The sequence below is a fragment of the Mobula hypostoma genome, chromosome 8, assembly GCF_963921235.1.
Source record: "Mobula hypostoma chromosome 8, sMobHyp1.1, whole genome shotgun sequence".
In the NCBI taxonomy this organism is placed as follows: Eukaryota; Metazoa; Chordata; class Chondrichthyes; order Myliobatiformes; family Myliobatidae; genus Mobula; species Mobula hypostoma.
The window spans coordinates 37,710,137-37,726,352 of record NC_086104.1 but is presented as its reverse complement, the minus strand read 5'-3'; the positions used below and the strand labels follow the sequence as shown (position 1 = coordinate 37,726,352).

General features: G+C 39.6%; 2 long non-coding RNA genes across 4 annotated transcripts in view; one reads left to right on the top strand and one right to left on the bottom strand.

Moving 5' to 3' along the window:
- LOC134350473 (uncharacterized) overlaps window positions 1-10,342 on the top strand; it is a 39,741-nt gene extending 29,399 nt beyond the window's left edge. Inside the window, exon 4 of one of the 2 annotated variants that reach the window (XR_010018906.1) lies at window positions 10,329-10,342. This is a non-coding gene — a long non-coding RNA (uncharacterized LOC134350473). Of the gene's footprint in view, window positions 1-4,115; window positions 4,758-10,328 lie in introns of those variants that run through there. The other variant, XR_010018905.1, reaches the window with a different exon arrangement.
- The window catches only part of LOC134350470 (uncharacterized), a 64,753-nt gene that overhangs the window by 12,714 nt on the left and 35,823 nt on the right, over window positions 1-16,216 (bottom strand). For both annotated transcript variants that reach the window (XR_010018900.1, XR_010018901.1), the window contains exon 3: window positions 4,064-4,164. This is a non-coding gene — a long non-coding RNA (uncharacterized LOC134350470). The remainder of the gene's footprint in view (window positions 1-4,063; window positions 4,165-16,216) is intronic.

The window sequence follows — 16,216 nt, the reverse complement described above, 5'->3', positions numbered from 1 at the left end:
TATTCTTCAGGTCTTCTATTAAAAAAAACATTAGCAGTCAACATATGTATTCACAGACGGCAGCTGCTGTCCAATCTTGCAGCTGCTGTCTCATTCACATGTTGACCTCTGAGACGTGGGTCGGAGCTGTTATGGAGCTCACTCGATGGCAACCACACGGGTCACCATGTAAGAGAAAAAACAAGAATGGTAAAAAAGAGGGAAAAGGAGGGAAAACAGTGAGAGGAGAGAGGATTTGTTGTAGAGGTGAAATTAAGTGGGGAGATGGGAGAACTGGGCTAGAAAAGGGTTAAGTAACACAGTGTTGAGGATCAGGACCTACACTGTGGAACACAATGGTCAGATTTCATGCCATCTACAAGAATGCAGATCAGAACATTTATCACCGAGGCATTGTGATCCTTCAGGGGCTGCCCGCCTTCAAGAGTACAGCACTTTTAATTCAATTCAGTGAATATGAAATAGTGTTCCAGTGGGGAATCCTTTAAATCGTGTATGGTTTCTGTCTTTCTGCGTGATGTACCCTTGTTACTAAATGAGCAATGAACGTTGTTGGCCATGATCCTTTGATCTGTATTGAAGAGTGTCTGAGTTGAGAAGTATCTTCACCCAGAAAGTGGTGAATCTTTGGAATTTTCTACCCTGGAGGAATCTGAAGGCTCAGACATTGATTGCATTCAAAGTTGAAATTAATTAATTAATTGGACAAATCAAAGGATATGGGGATAGGGCAGGAAAGTGGTGGTGATGTAAAGATCAGCCTTGATTTTATTGAATAGGACAGAGGGGCTGAATGACCTATGTCTGCTCCCTTTTCTAATGTTCATATTCATCATAGAGATCTGTTTTTCATTTTCTCTGGAAGTGTCACATTATGTAACTTTCATTTTGCTTACACTTAAGCTTGTGCTTAGTCTGAATCTACAATATTGTCTTTTCAGAGGCTATATTTCACATATATTGATCAGAGGCACCCTACCTTCTGTCTATTGCAACATCCCCAAATCTATTCACTTTACTGGTCCCCATACCTCATTAAATGGATCTCTCTGAAAGCTATATATCAAATTCCTGCTCTTGGCCATTTCTGACTTCCACGTTATGTTTTCCAGTTGTGATTTGTCTCATTTGCAACCTACATATCATCTAAATTTACTAATCTTCATGCTAATAATTTGTATTTGCTTGTTTGATAGTCTTAGATTCCCTTGAAGAGAGTGTCATACAGTCATAGAGAAGTACAACACAGAAACAGGCCCTTCAGTCCATCTAGTCCATGCCAAAACTATTTAAACTGCCTACTCCCAGCAGTTTGCACCGGGACCACAGCAATCCATATCCCTACTATCCACATACCTATCCAAACTTCTCTTAAACATTGAAATTCAGCTTGCATGCACCACTTGTGCTGGCAGCTCATTTCACACTCTCATGATTCTCTGACTGAAGAAGTTTCCCCTCATGTTCCCCTTAAACTTCTCACCTTTCACCCTTAACATATGACCTTTGGTTGTAGTTCCATGCAACCTCAGTGGAAAAAGCCTGCTTGCACTTACCCTATCTATACCCCTCTCAATTTTGTATACCTCTATCAAATCTCCCCTCAATCTTCTACATTCCAAAGAATACAGTCCTAACCTATTCAATCTTTCCTATAACTCAGGTCCTCCAGACCCAGCAACATCCATGTAAATTTCCTCTGCACTCCTTCAACCTTGTTAACATCCTTCCAGTAGGTAGATGGACAAAACTGCACGCGATGCTCCAAATTAAGTCTCACCAATGTCTTATACAACTGCAACATAACATCCTGTCTTCTGTACTCAATACATTGCTTTATGAAGGCTGGAGAGTGCACTTTTAGTTAAAGAATCAGAGTCAGGTTTAATATCACCGGCATATGTTGGGAAATTTGTTATTATTCAGCATAGTACATTGCAATTTATGATGGTGAAACAGTGAATTACAGTAAGGAGTCTATGTATAAAATACAAAAGAAGTGTGTGTGTGTATATATATACACATATACACACACTAACTAAAAATTACTTTAAATAAGTGGTGCACACATCCCACATATACCCACATCCCATTTTTTTTCCCCCCAATTTTGAGGTGGTACATCTCCTACAAAGTCAAGTGGCTGTGGTTTTGGTGCTGCTATGTTTTTAATGACTCAACAAAATTTAATTCATGCAGTATTGTTTAAAAATATACAATATGTACACCATGAAGGAATTAGAATTCATTATTCATTCACCCACACTGAAATTCATACTTATTCATTACCGCATGTTGTGGTAACCATACATCCTTTTCCAGTATGGAGCTCTCTAATGCTCTGGCAACGTTTGATGTAAAATCTTTCACACAGTTATGTCTCCAAGTGTTTACCAAATGTGGTCAAAGTAGTTTTACAGCTGCTCTGCATCATTTTTGCTCGCTCTTTTACTTTTACTACCTAATTTTAAGATGAAGTGGTTACATATGTACATTTGCAATAAATGTTGGGATCTTAATGTTAGCAAATACTTCTCAATTTTCTGAAATGCTATGAGTTCTGTATTTAAGTAAAGCTTTTAAGAATTGGTCTGGAAATACTGTAATTCGATCTGTGCAAATGTTTATTGTTCTGATATCAAATTACTTTCTCCATCGTTTGAATGGCGAGCCATACCCAATGATCTGATAAATTCAAGAGCCTTTTCTCATTTCAGGGCTCTTTATAAAAAAAAGGTGTTTTTTTAAAAAAACTATTGCACATCTGGTTATTCCTGACCCATGTGCTATGTATTACAACTACTATAACATGTGGAAAAATGACAAGACAGAAGATGGAAAGAAATCACTACATTGGGAAACTGCTGCCTTCCAGTGTCAGAATCTGAGCAAATTTCATCTGTAACATTTTTAAGTCGGGCAAAAAATAAATCATGAGACATTTTATACTGTTGGCTGCACTAGTATGAAATTTGATGGATGCTCAACAAATATTATAAAAGCACTATAAACTTTGAAATGTATTTTGTTTCTTATGAAACTATATCCAACTCTCCAATGAGTTTATTGACATTCACTTCACAGGAAAGCAACTAACAATCTACAAAAAATGTGTCTGCCGTTTTTCCTAACCAAATGAGAAGGTGAACAATGATTTTTGACTATTATTGTAGTCTTCCATTGCCTTTCCTTGACTAATGGCAATTGGGTATAGATAAATTCAAAACCTGAATTGTTTGCCTACTAAATGTATCCATTATTCATACATCACTTTGATTGCAACACTTGATAATACTTATATGTCCTGTGCTTCAAGTATGACTCCTTGAAATGATATGTAGCTAAAAACTACAAATACTAAATAATCCTGCAGCAGTTGAGCCTATATGGTCTGCAGCTTCCTTTCCTCCTTAATAACAGAGTAACTTGTGCAATTTTCCATTCCAATGGAATAGATTCCCAGTTGAGGGACACTGCCAACATCTTTATTGCTTATATGTTCTTACCTACTCTTTTTTTTTAAAAGCTTGGGATGGAAAGTGTTAGCTAGAGGGTGGGGACTGTGTAGAATTCATTGCTGCAGGCAGTTGTGGAGGCCAGGTCACTGAATATTTAAATTGGAGATTGATAGTTTCTTGATTTGTAAGGGTGTCAAAGGTTACAGGGAGAAGTCAGGAGAATGGGGTTGAAAGGGATAATAAATCAGCCACGATGGCATGGAAGAACAGACTTGATAGGCCGAATGGCCTAATTCTGTTCCTATGTCCTACAGTCTTAATAACAGAATGTACCAACAAATGAAGGATTGTTCATTGAAGTGGTGAAGTTCAGCCATTTAGAACATAGAGCATTACAGCAAAGTTAAAGCACATTGGCCTTTAATGTTGTGCCAACCTTCTAACTTATCCTAAGAACAGTCCAACACTTCCCTCCTACATAGTCCACTATTTTTCTAGCATCCATTTGCCTAACTCAGGTGCATACTGAGATATTTTACCGTAAACTTTATTATGATAGCAAAACTGCTATACCTAATCCTATGAATAAGTGTAAAGATACTTACATAACAGAATAAAGTGCAGTTAATGACTGGAATTCGCTTATCCCCACTATAGGTCTACAGTGGAAGTGGTCTCATTGACTCTTCACGCAGCCTTGGATCACCTGGACAATATAAATACCTATGTCAGGATACAGTTTATTGACTACAGCTCAGTGTTTAACACAATCATTCATACAGTTCTGATCGAAAAACTCCAGAACCTGGGCTTCTCTACCTCCCTCTGCAACTGGATCCTCAACTTCCTAACCAGAAGACCACAATCTGTACGGATCGGAAATCACATCTCTACCTCATTGACAATCAACACTGGCACACCTTAGGGAAGTATGCTTAGCCTTCTGCGCTTATCTCCCTCTACACTCATCACTATGTGGTTAGGCACAGCTCAAATGCCATCTAAATTTGCTGATGATACAACTATTGTTGGCAGAATTTCAAATGGTGGTGAGACGGTGTACAGGAGTGAGATATATTAGCACATTGAGTGGGGTCACAGCAACAACCTGACACTCAACATCAATAAAACCAAAGAACTGATTGCAGACTTCAGAAAGAGTAAGACGAGGGTACACACACCAGTCCTCATAGAGGGATCAGAAGTGGAAAGGGTGAGCAGTTTCAAGTTTCTGGGTGCCAGTATCTCTGAGGATCTATCCTGGACCCAACATATTGACGCAGCTACAAAGAAGGCATGATAGTGGCTAGAGGAGTTTGAGGAGATTTGTTATATCACCAATGACACTCTCCAATTTCTACAGATGTACCATGGGGAGTATTCTAACTGGTTACATCACCGTCTGATATGGGGGTTGTGCTACTACGCAGTTTCGAGATAAGCTGTAAACCTGGTCACCATGGGCACTAGCCTCCCCAGGATATCTTCAAGGAGTGATGCCTCAAAAAGGTGCCGTTCATCATTAAGGATTCCCATCACCCAGGTCATGCCTTGCTCTCATTGCTACCATCAGGGAGGAGGTACACAAGCCTGAAGTACACACTTAAGAGTTCAGGAACAGCTTCTTCCCCTCTGCGATCTGATTTCTGAATGGACATTGAACCCATGAACACTGGCTCTGTATGTACTTTTTTTATTTCTATTTTTGAACTACTTACTTAACTATTTTGTATATGTATACATACTTACTGTAATTCATGTTTTTAAAATTATTATTTAATGTATTGCATTGTACTGCTGCTGCACAGTTAACAAATATCACAACATATGCTGGTGATGTTAAACCTGTTTCTGAATTCTGAACTTAAGAAGGAACTTCCAAGTTTCTTTTTGTACCCAGTTTCCTCAACTATCACTCTGGTTGTATAAAGTCACAAAGATACTTACTTCCTCCAGTACCTGACCCAAAGAGAAGATATTTATTTCCTACACTTAATTGCAGTCAGCTGGACACATATTTCCATAAAATGCGCATTACTTTTTTTTAACAATGTTCATCCATGTACAGAGTTGCACAATGAAGTAATGAAATTTCAGACACTTTTGTGAGGCATGTATTAATGGCTGGGGAAGCAAATGAGGAACTCAGGTCTTTTACATGTGCACATTATCATGCTAATCATTGGCACTGCGGGGCATTGGAAACACATGTGCTATTGCTCTCATCCCTTCCTTTCTGAATTCCCAGCTAAGGAGCAAATGTGTTTTTTGATTGGCTTTAATTTCTCCAAGACAGCTGTCTTTGTCTCGTAATGGATATGTTTTCAGCTCTCTAATGAATACCATCTTGGATCTGGTAGTCTCTGTCCAAATAAAGCAGTTTGATGAAAAATAAGACCAAATTCATTTCTGTTCATCAGACAAATGATGAATAACAGATGATATCATTCTCTACATGCAGATTGAAATAATGAAAGGTGAACCAATTGAACCTTTGGTTTGGTTGCTTGACCAGTACTAAATGAAGGCTCCCAATTCAATTGAACACTTAACTGACATTTACTAAAAATGTGCTGAAGGTTTTCTAATACTGAATGTGGGAAATTAATTCATTATTGAAATATCAGTTTAACATCCATTAATCAAATTTAAGGAGTGCATTACTGTTAGAATCATTTGTTAGCACATCAATGGAGAAATATTTACCCCATCCTCTCTATAAAACTAATATGTCATTTTTTTTTATTTTGTCAGTTCTGATGAAGGGTCTGCAACTTGAAATATTAACTCACTTATTTTTCTTTCCAAAGTTGCTGCCTGATCAGATGAGTGTTTAAAACTTTTTTTAATAGGGGAAAGATTTACCCTGATATTTAAATAAAATAATAGCAGAGCCTTTTTGTCCATAGGTGTACGAGATTGTGACACAAGATGTTGAGGACATAATCTCTTCCAGTCTGATGTGCTTTTAGTACCTCTTGGTGATATTTGTTAGCTTTTCAATGCAAGATAGTATCCAATGTTCTGAACTTCAGGGAAGTTTTCTGAACTTTCATATTGTATCTTTAACTGCACATGTCTGATTGAAAACCCCCTTCCATGCAGCTGGACATCCCATCTCTGGTACTATATATTTTTGGATGTTTAATTTTTCCCCTTTCCTAGCCCATCAGTTTTGAACACAATTGCTGCATCCTGTTTCTCCTTCATCTGCCCTATCAGTCATATACAACACTTTTTTTTCTCTCTCATCTGCAAAGTGCTTGCAAATTCCAAGAGAGTTCTGGGTGATTGGGAAGCCTGCAGTCAGTGCTCACCACTTTAAAAAGATGCTCAGTTGTCGTCTCTTAAAAATATGTTGGAGAATCAAGAACTCGCCAGAAACTCTCTGCAACAAGTTGACACTGAAATTGGAACCCATCGCACTTCCAGTGGAGTTAAGCTGGGTGGGTATGGGTGGGTAAGGGTGGGTTCAGGAAATGATTTACGAATAAGTAAGGAGAAAAATAACTTTAAACATAACTTCACAGTTAATTTTTGCAAAGGCACAAAATTTTAGGATCAATAATTTAGAGCTGGTATCCATGCGTAATCATATCCAGAATGTCCACACAATCTCCTATTACAATCTTCTTTAATTTTCAGTCCAGGGCCTTTAAAGGACAAATTTAACAACTGTCTTGATATGAGCATTCTGAAGTGATCTAATAGAGCACAGTTCAGGAATGCCACCAAGAAGGTCTGTTTAACACTATTTTCAATATTATAGTGCCTTTTCCATTTAATCACAGGGGAGCTGGACCTCCATGAGGAATCTGTTAGGTAAATATTGAAGTTATGTTATTGATGACGAAATTAAAATTCAATATATTGTTTTAATTTGATGAGGGCTTTCGGTAGGCAGCTGGCAAAAACAGATGATTACTTGTAAGTCAGTCCTTGCAATGAAAGTGTTGAGAATATAGGTGACAAACCACTTGTAGGACTGGACGGAAACAAGGCTGATTACAACCACATGCCTGCAGTTATCTCAGCAGAGGAAGGAATTTCAGGAAGAACAACTGCTGTGATGTCCCATTAAGTCAGTTCAGCTCTACCTGGTCAGAAATCTGTAATGATTTGGAAGATTGAATTATTAAAGAGCAAAACAGGTCTGAAGTTTGTCTCAGACAATCCTAACAGCTATTTTAACTGTTCTTAAACTGATCAGTTCTCTATTATTTTACAGTATTTATAATTGTTGCTCTCCTTGTGTTTGCCCCCTTAATTTCCATTCAAGGATACTTCAGGCAGAATGCAAGTTTAGAGGGTAGTCTTAATGGTTAAGTTGGGAAATCAAGACTTAGCAGGTTAGGGCTGGAGGGAAGGGACAAGGATAAAGAATGGAGGAAAATGTGAGAAAAAAAACTAGAGAAGAAAATGCAGCAGTGCCTCATACAAAAACTAAAAGGGGGAAGAAAATTTAAAAAAATGAAAAACAAAGTAACTTCAAAGGAAAAAACAAATTATGACAAACCTGTTCCAGCAAAGCCTGGCAACAATAATGCCTGATTTAGTAATGTTTCCCTAGATGGTGTCTGATGGCTTCAGAAAAATAATATTCCTAGCAATTCCACCTATCGTTGTAACTTCTTCAGTCATACAATCGAGTGTCCTGAATTCTCCACAGTTTCTGTTTAGATCAATTTCCCCTATCCTCTTTACATCACCACTGGTAGCTGTGCCATGAGCTGTCTAAATCCCATTCTCTGATATTCTTTCCTTTTTGGCTTTTACCTCCATTTCCCCATCCTCCTTCAAACAAATTCCTAAAATGCTTGTCTAAATGTTATCATGAGTGACTTCATGCTACTCAAGACCTTAGAGGAGCTTCCAATGTCCACGTCATGTGGAAGTAGCTCTCATTTTTTGACCACTGGGTTTTGCCATATATTCAGGTATTTCAGAAGAGCTGCCTGCAAGTTTAGGTCTTTGCTACTATCAATAATAGGTCTTTGCAAGTTTGCATAAGACATGTTAGTCTATGGTACAAATCAAATGTTATTAGTATATCATCATGAAAGATCAATAAATGAATTCCTCTTCTAGAAATTGACTGCTCTTTGGGAATGTTTTTGCCTATTTTTCCACCTTTTCATTCCTCTTCTGGCAGACATGACCGCACAGAAGGAGGCCTTTGGCCAAATGAGTCCTTACTAGCTGTTTGTGGAGTAATTAGTTCGATCCCATTCTCCTATTCTTTCCCTGTAACCCAGCAGATTTATTTCCTTGAAGTTCCTAACCAAGGTCACTTACAAACTGGTGATTGCCTCAACTTCCACATTCTTGATTTGAGATGAACTCCAGATGTTGTAACTCTACATAAAACAAAATGTTCTTCCTTACATCATCCTCTGTATCTCTTGCTCAAAACCTTAAATTTACACTCCTTTTCCATCCACCATCAATAACAGGGAAGAGATTTTTTTCCGCTTTGTTTCTTCATAGAAATCTATCAGAATCTTGCATACTTCTACTAAAACATCCCTCCACCTCATATTCTTAAGATACAGTGTGGTAAGCAAAATTGGACACAATATTTTAGTTGCAAGTAGACGTTTTGGGTCAAGACCTTGTATCATGACAATATACTGTATATCGTTCCTTTTTTGTCCTAATCCTGATGCAGAGTCTTGGTCAGAAACTTTAACCTTTCGCCTCCAAGGCACAGGTTGACCTGCTGACTTCTTCCATCATCCTGTTTTTTTTTGTTCTCAATTCCAGCAGCTGCAGTCTCTTTAGTTATGACTTAGCCCAGCTTTTCTCCATTTGAATTCAGTATCTCTCTTTATGAAGCCAAGATCCCTGGTGTTTTTCTATTATCACACTATATCTTGCAAAATCCTGGATATCCCTGTTCATACACATTCCTTAGGACTTAGATCTATACTGTATCCTGCATGAATTTGCCAGAGTGCATCACATCACACTTCTCTGTATTAAATTCCATCTGCCTCTCGTCTGACTATTCCACTCATCCATCCACGTCCCACTGCAGTCAATTGTTACCATTCTCATGATTTGTCACACATCCAAATTTGGCATTAAAGAAAAAGTTTGCAATTTTACTCTTTATTTCAATCATATAAACAACAACAGCATTTCGAGCATTTTTGCCGAGGGAACATCACTGCTTACTATTTTCCAGTTTAAAAAAAAACAACTGTTTACAATGATTCACTGTTTCTTGTCCTTAAACCGATTTTTATCCAAGTTGGCAATGATTTGTTATTTTCCCTTTTGTCAAACATCTTTATCAAACATTCCTTTAAATCCATCAGGACTACATGCACTACATTCCTTCATTATACCTCTCCGTTCATCAATAGATTAAGTTATTCAAACATTATCTGCACTTACAAATGCATAACATTTCTCTTAAATTAAGTCAAGATCTTCCGAGTGTTTGTTATATTTTTATTTTTATTTATTTATCGAGATACAGTGCAGAATAGATCGTTCTGCCCCATTGAGCTTTCTAAAAACCTTACCCATCACCAATGCTCAAATGAGCGGTCAAGAATTATGAGAAATGTCCTTCCACCGTTCTTTAAACAAGTATGTCAATTTTTTACTTAATAATCCTGCAGTAATTCCCTATGTCTAAGGAAAATTTAAGGATTTGCAAGCCCTTCAGTGAAGTTCATCTTCACTTACGTAGTACCTAGGGAGCACACCATGTAGCTTATCCGCTCTAAGTTGCCCATCCATTGCCTCTACCAGATTTGTTTCACTACTATATCTTCAACATTCTCTTCATTAGCAAATACTGATTTAAAGTAACCATGAAGTGTTTCATCCGTGCCCTCATCTCCAATTCTTTGTTCCTAGAGAGGTGTTACCTGTTACTGCTACCCAGGGGGGAAGGTTCCAAGGTGGTGTAGGAGAGAACAGAGGCACGCCGGGCATGTTGGAACCATGGGAGTTGTGGGCTGACTCCTGCAGGCTGCTTTCCAGTGTACGCACGGTGGAAGAGAAGCTCACCTAGTGTGCGATAAGGAACTACAGTCTACTTATTCTTGCTCCATGACAACATCCCATGCACCATCAGTCTTTAGGACACAGCGCTCAGGGACCTGTGTTAATATTATTTTTAGTGACTATTGTAAATATATACGCTGTGTGCAGTGTGTGACCCCATATGTACCGTATTTTGCAGCTTGGTCCTGGAAGACCCTTGTTTCGTTTAACTGCATACACCTGTATGGTGGAATAACAATTAAACAATGAGCATCTTCATCTCTGCTTACTAATTCTGTGTTTTATGGAATATTGTCACTGTCAAGGCCAATATATATTGACCAATCCCTGAAAAGATACTGCTGTGACACCTTTTAAACTCCTGCAGGATTCTGGAAAAGTTAGATCCACAATATTATTGTGTAGGGATTCCTAGGATGTAGACCCAGCATGATGAACAGATGGAGATATGTTTCCATAAGAATGGAGTGTGATGAAGAGGAACAAACAAGGGTAAGTACCTCTAAGCACTTGTTAATCTTGTCTTTCCCGGTGGTAGAGTTCTGATTTTGGAGTGTGCTGCTGGAGCACTCTAAGAAAACAATTGCTACATTTTATAGAGAGCAATCACTGAAGCCATTACACACCACTGGTGGATGGAGAGAAGTGGTGAATGGTGTGGGACAATAAAGTGGACTGTTTTGTCTTGGATGGTGATGATTTCACGCGGGCTACCAGAGAATAATCCATCACACCTTCTGATTTAGAGACAAATAGTAGGAAGGCTTTAACGTGTTGGGACGTGAGTCACTTACCATGAGATACCTAATTTACTACTTGCACTTACTCACAGTATATACATGGGTGATCCAATAGAATTTCTAATCTATGTAGTACCTTAAGACATTGATGATCATGTGGAAATTTGCAATGCTAATATGACTAAATATAAATTGTGGGTATTTAGATTCTGTCTTGTTGATGGTCTTTTGATGCTATCAGTGTTGCTTGCCACCTAGCAGCTCATGCCCGAGTATTATCTAAATTTCACTGTAAGAATTCATGTGCTGTTTCATTAATTGAGGAGTTGTGAATGGAAATGATCTTTGTGCAGTTATCAGTGAATATCTCCACTTCGATCCTTAGGATGGAAGGTATTAAACTCCACCAGGGATGTCCTACTGCTAGGAAGATTGACCTCAGACAACAGCAGTCACCTTCCTTTGTCCAAAGTACAATTCAAAGTCTGGAGTAATTTTCTCATCACTTTCTCCTAGATGTCCATTGACTTTAGTTTTGTTGTGGTATGTGCCCCACCGTGCCAGCCTTCGGGATTTTAGATGCTCCAACTTTCTGGAGCATGGATAGCCCTTTTAAAGGGTCTGGCCCTCTCCGCTTATTGGCAGCCATGTTTTGTGACCAAGATTTGGATATTTGAAGAGGAGCTGAACCCAGGTTCGGTGCTCTATCATCAGCTCAACTTCGCTTCAGTCTGCGATTGTGTTTAGGATTTTTCTCTCACTGGGATTTTCATCTAGTCCACAGGTTCTTATCTAGCATCTAGTCAAGAAACCCATTCTCGTCTCAATCTCGAAATTGTGTTTGAATTGTAGTCTCGGATACTCCAGCATTTGGATCCTTACCATCCTTGCCTAGGTCTCTCATCACAGTTTCCCAGCATTCATTGATGCTACTCTTAGTCACATGTTAACTAGATATCAAGAGCAATAACTCTCATATTACCTCTGGACACATGATTGCAACAAGGTCTGAAGCCAGGTAGTCCTGTTAGAACCCAGTAATGGTGAACAGGTTATTGAAGAGTAAGTGCCACTTGATGGCACTGTTGACCAAGCCTTCAAACACTTTGCTAATAATTGAAGATAGATTGAATTAGTGGTAATTAGCAAGGCGGAATGTGTCTTGCTTTTGGTGAATATGCTATACCTGGATAATCTTGCCAGAAAGATGCTAGCATTGCAACAAAACTGGGATAACTTGACTGAAGGTACAGTAGATTTAATTTCAGATCTTCAACACACATTCCTGCAACATTCCAGAGATTTGTGGGCACACCGTATAGGCACCAGAAGCATGGACACTCATGGGCTGCACCCTGCACGTTCTGGGACTGTGTTGGGCATTGATGCAAAATGACGCATTTCACTGTACATTTCGAAGTTTCGATGTACATGTGACAAATAATGCTAATCTTTTCAACACTGCAGCTGGGAAGCTGTCTGGTTCCAAAGCAATTACCATATTCAGTGTTTTCGGCCATTTCTTCTTGGCAGGTCAGGTGAACTAAACTGGTTAAAAACTAGATTCTGAGCTGGTTGTGGATCTTGGAAATAAAGTGAGATTGATAATCTGTTCCGTGCTTCTGTCTGAACCATACTAACAACAATTCAGCATTTCTCACAGGGTGCATCTCTCTCTGGTATGGCGGAGGGAGGTGGGGGGGGCTACTGCACAGGACCAAAAGAAGCTGCAGGTTGTAAATTTATTCAGCTCCATCTTGGGCACAAGCCTACAAAGTACCCTGGACACCTTCAAGGAGGGATGTCTTAGAAAGGCAGCATCAATTATTAAGGACCCCCAGCACCCAGAGCATGCCCTTTTCTCACTGCTACCATCAGGTAAGAGTTAGAGAAGCCTGAAGGCACACACTCAGTGATATAGGAACAGCTTCTTCCCCTCTGCCATCCGATTCCTAAATGGACATTGAACCTGTGAACACTACCTCACTTTTTTAATATATATTATTTCTGTTTTTGCACAATTCTTAATCCATTCAATATACATATACTGTACTTTATTTATTTATTTATTTTCTTCTATATTATGTATTGCATTGAACTGCTGTTGCTAAGTTAACAAATTTCATGACACGTGCTGGTGATAATAAACCTGATTCTCATTCTGATCTTTACCACTTACGTGCAGGACCCTGGCATCACTAAGGATGGGGATCTCTTGAAGTTGTTTAATTATCCACAACTCTTCATGGCCAATTATGGAAGAATTCATCAAATAATCATAATCAGATCAGAGTTTTGGCTCTGTAATCAATCAGTTTTGCTTACCACTTGTCCATGTGTCCCTCCTCATTGATCTCACTCCTGGTATTTACCCTTGCAAGTGCCACACCTGCCCCTACACCTCCTCCCTCGCCACCATTCAGGGTCCCAAACAGTCCTTCCAGGTGATGCAACACTTCACCTGTGAGTCTGTTGGGGTCATCTATTGCATCCGGTGCTCCCAGTGTGGCCTCCTGTATATCAGTGAGACCTGATGTAGATCGGGAGACTGCTTCACCACATACCAATGATCTGTCCACCAGAAGAAGTGGGATCCCAATTCTACTTCCCATTCCAATTCTGAAATGTCAGTCCATGGCCCCCTCTACTGCAACAATGAGGCCACACTCAGCTTAGAGGAGTAACACCTTATATTCCATCTGAGTAGCCTCCAACCTGATGGCAAGAACATCAATTTCTCGAACTTCCAGTAATTGCCCAGCTCTTCACCATTCTCATTGCCATTTCCCTCTCTCACCTTATCTCCTTACTTGCCCATTACTTCCCTCTGGTGCTCCTCTCCTTTCCCTTTCTCCCATGGCCTCCTGTTCTCTCCAATCAGATTCCCCCTTCTCCAGACCTTTATCTCTTTCACCAATCAAATTCCCAGCTCTTTGCTTCACCCCTCCCCCTCCCAATTTCATCTATCACATACTAGCTTGTACTTCTTCCTCCCCTCCCCTACTTTCCTACTTAGACTCCTCATCTCTTTTGCCGAGTCTTGAGAAAGGGTCTCGGCCCAAAACTTCAACCGTTTATTAATTTCCATAGATGCTGCCCGACCTGCTGAGTTCCTCCATCATTTCGTGTGTGTTGGTCTTTGGTTGCTGCTTTTGCAGATTAACATTCGTGTTGTTCAGTGGGGGCACCTGGTTTTGATCCCAGCATATCCTTCTAATTTCTCTTTGAAGCAGAGTGTCTACCTTAGGCTAGATGTAATGTTGATCCCTGAGATTACTAATCGTGGTGTACATTTCTGTTGCTACTGATGGTGCACAGAATCTCATGAATGTCCAGCTTTGAGTTGTCGGATCTGTTCTGGGTATATCCACTTACACAGCATTGTAGACCCAAGCTGTTCCTCTTTAGTCCTATGACTAAACTTCTGGAGAGCAACCATTTACAATCCTGAACTCTATTTGCCTGTTTGGTGACAATCTTTTAATGATCCAGGAGACTGCCAGCCTCCCTGATCTTCTGCAACAATGTCTGCTGCCAACTCAAAGAAGCAGGAGATTCTGTCTACATACATGTTCCACCAGGGTAAATGAAGTGCCCAGAAGCCCCCACCTGGTACAGTGACTACAGACAATAGGTCTTAGCTACCTGTTTTATGGAACAAAATATATCTTCTCTCTCTCTTTTAGAATCCAGACAGTATTCTATTTAAACTATACTTTGTCATTAATGCCCAAGGATTACTCACTCCTGCAGATAATTTAAGTCTCGCTGAATCCAGACCATGATTTTTGATCATGGACATATCTCACTTTGCTCCTTCGCAGGCGTTTAGGTTGTTCCTCAGCTTCTACTGCAGTTTTGTGCTTTATAAGGTGGGTAATAAGGTCAATGTTGGAACTGTGAGCTCGAATGCAGCTGGGACAGGAAGATGCTGATGTGTGGGCAAATTGGTAGTTTGTAAGGCAGTGTGCTACTTTCACAGCTAACGTTGGAGCATGATGCACTCTGAATGCATAGACTCTAGTTTCTCAATAACATCCCCAATTCTCCTTCTCCACTTTCAGTCACCATGAACTAGAACTCCACAGGAGTTAGTGGAGATACTGTACTTCTTGAAAGAAGCTTTAAACAGATCCTTGAATCATTGACATAGACCTGTTGGACTTTCATGTATACCTATAGAGACCAGCAGGGGTCACTGGAGATCAATCAGAAACAAAAACGATGCTGAGTTCCGGATACTCATTATCTGTATCATTTTGTTTGTTTAGGCCAACTCGTTTCCTTTAATTTATCCCGGGGACAGCCAGTTGTAAAGAATTAATTTTATATAAAAAACAAACTAAACCAAAAAGAGTGGATGGGAGGAGGTCAGTGAGTCATACCGGTTCTCCAGTGCCTTCTGAGTTTGCCAGTGAGTTTTCCTTCTCCAGAGACTCCTGGGAGTGAAGAGGATGCTGGTGAGCCAAAGATAATTTAGGGGTAAATATATTTTTGAAAGATGGGGAATTGAGAACAATGGGGATCTGACATGGAGGAAATTTTGGGGCCTGGACTGGATCAGACATAATCATCTGGAATGGCAGGATGGACTTGAACAGGCAAGTGGTTTGCTCTTGTTGCTACGTTTCTGTGTTCTTGTGCGCAGGTAGGCAGGATGAAAGGACCCACTACCATTCATTACTAGTACATGTTGATGTCCTCCTTGACCCTCCCTAGGAGTATCACCATGAGGGGGTTGCTCATTGGGTAGACAACACTCACCTCTTTCCTCTTCGCACTGAGGAAGCCAAAGATTATAAGTTTAAGACGGAAGCGTCACAGAAAATGAGGAGCCTCTTTAGATTGGAAGAGGAAGGTCTACACTATCTTTGAATCATTGGCTCAAGCCAGTCCAGGCATCAGACTGTTTTCTTTTGTAGCTCAATGCATTTACTCAATACTTTGAAGAGAAACTGTATTTTTGAATATCCTGTATTTTCTTACAAGTATAGAATG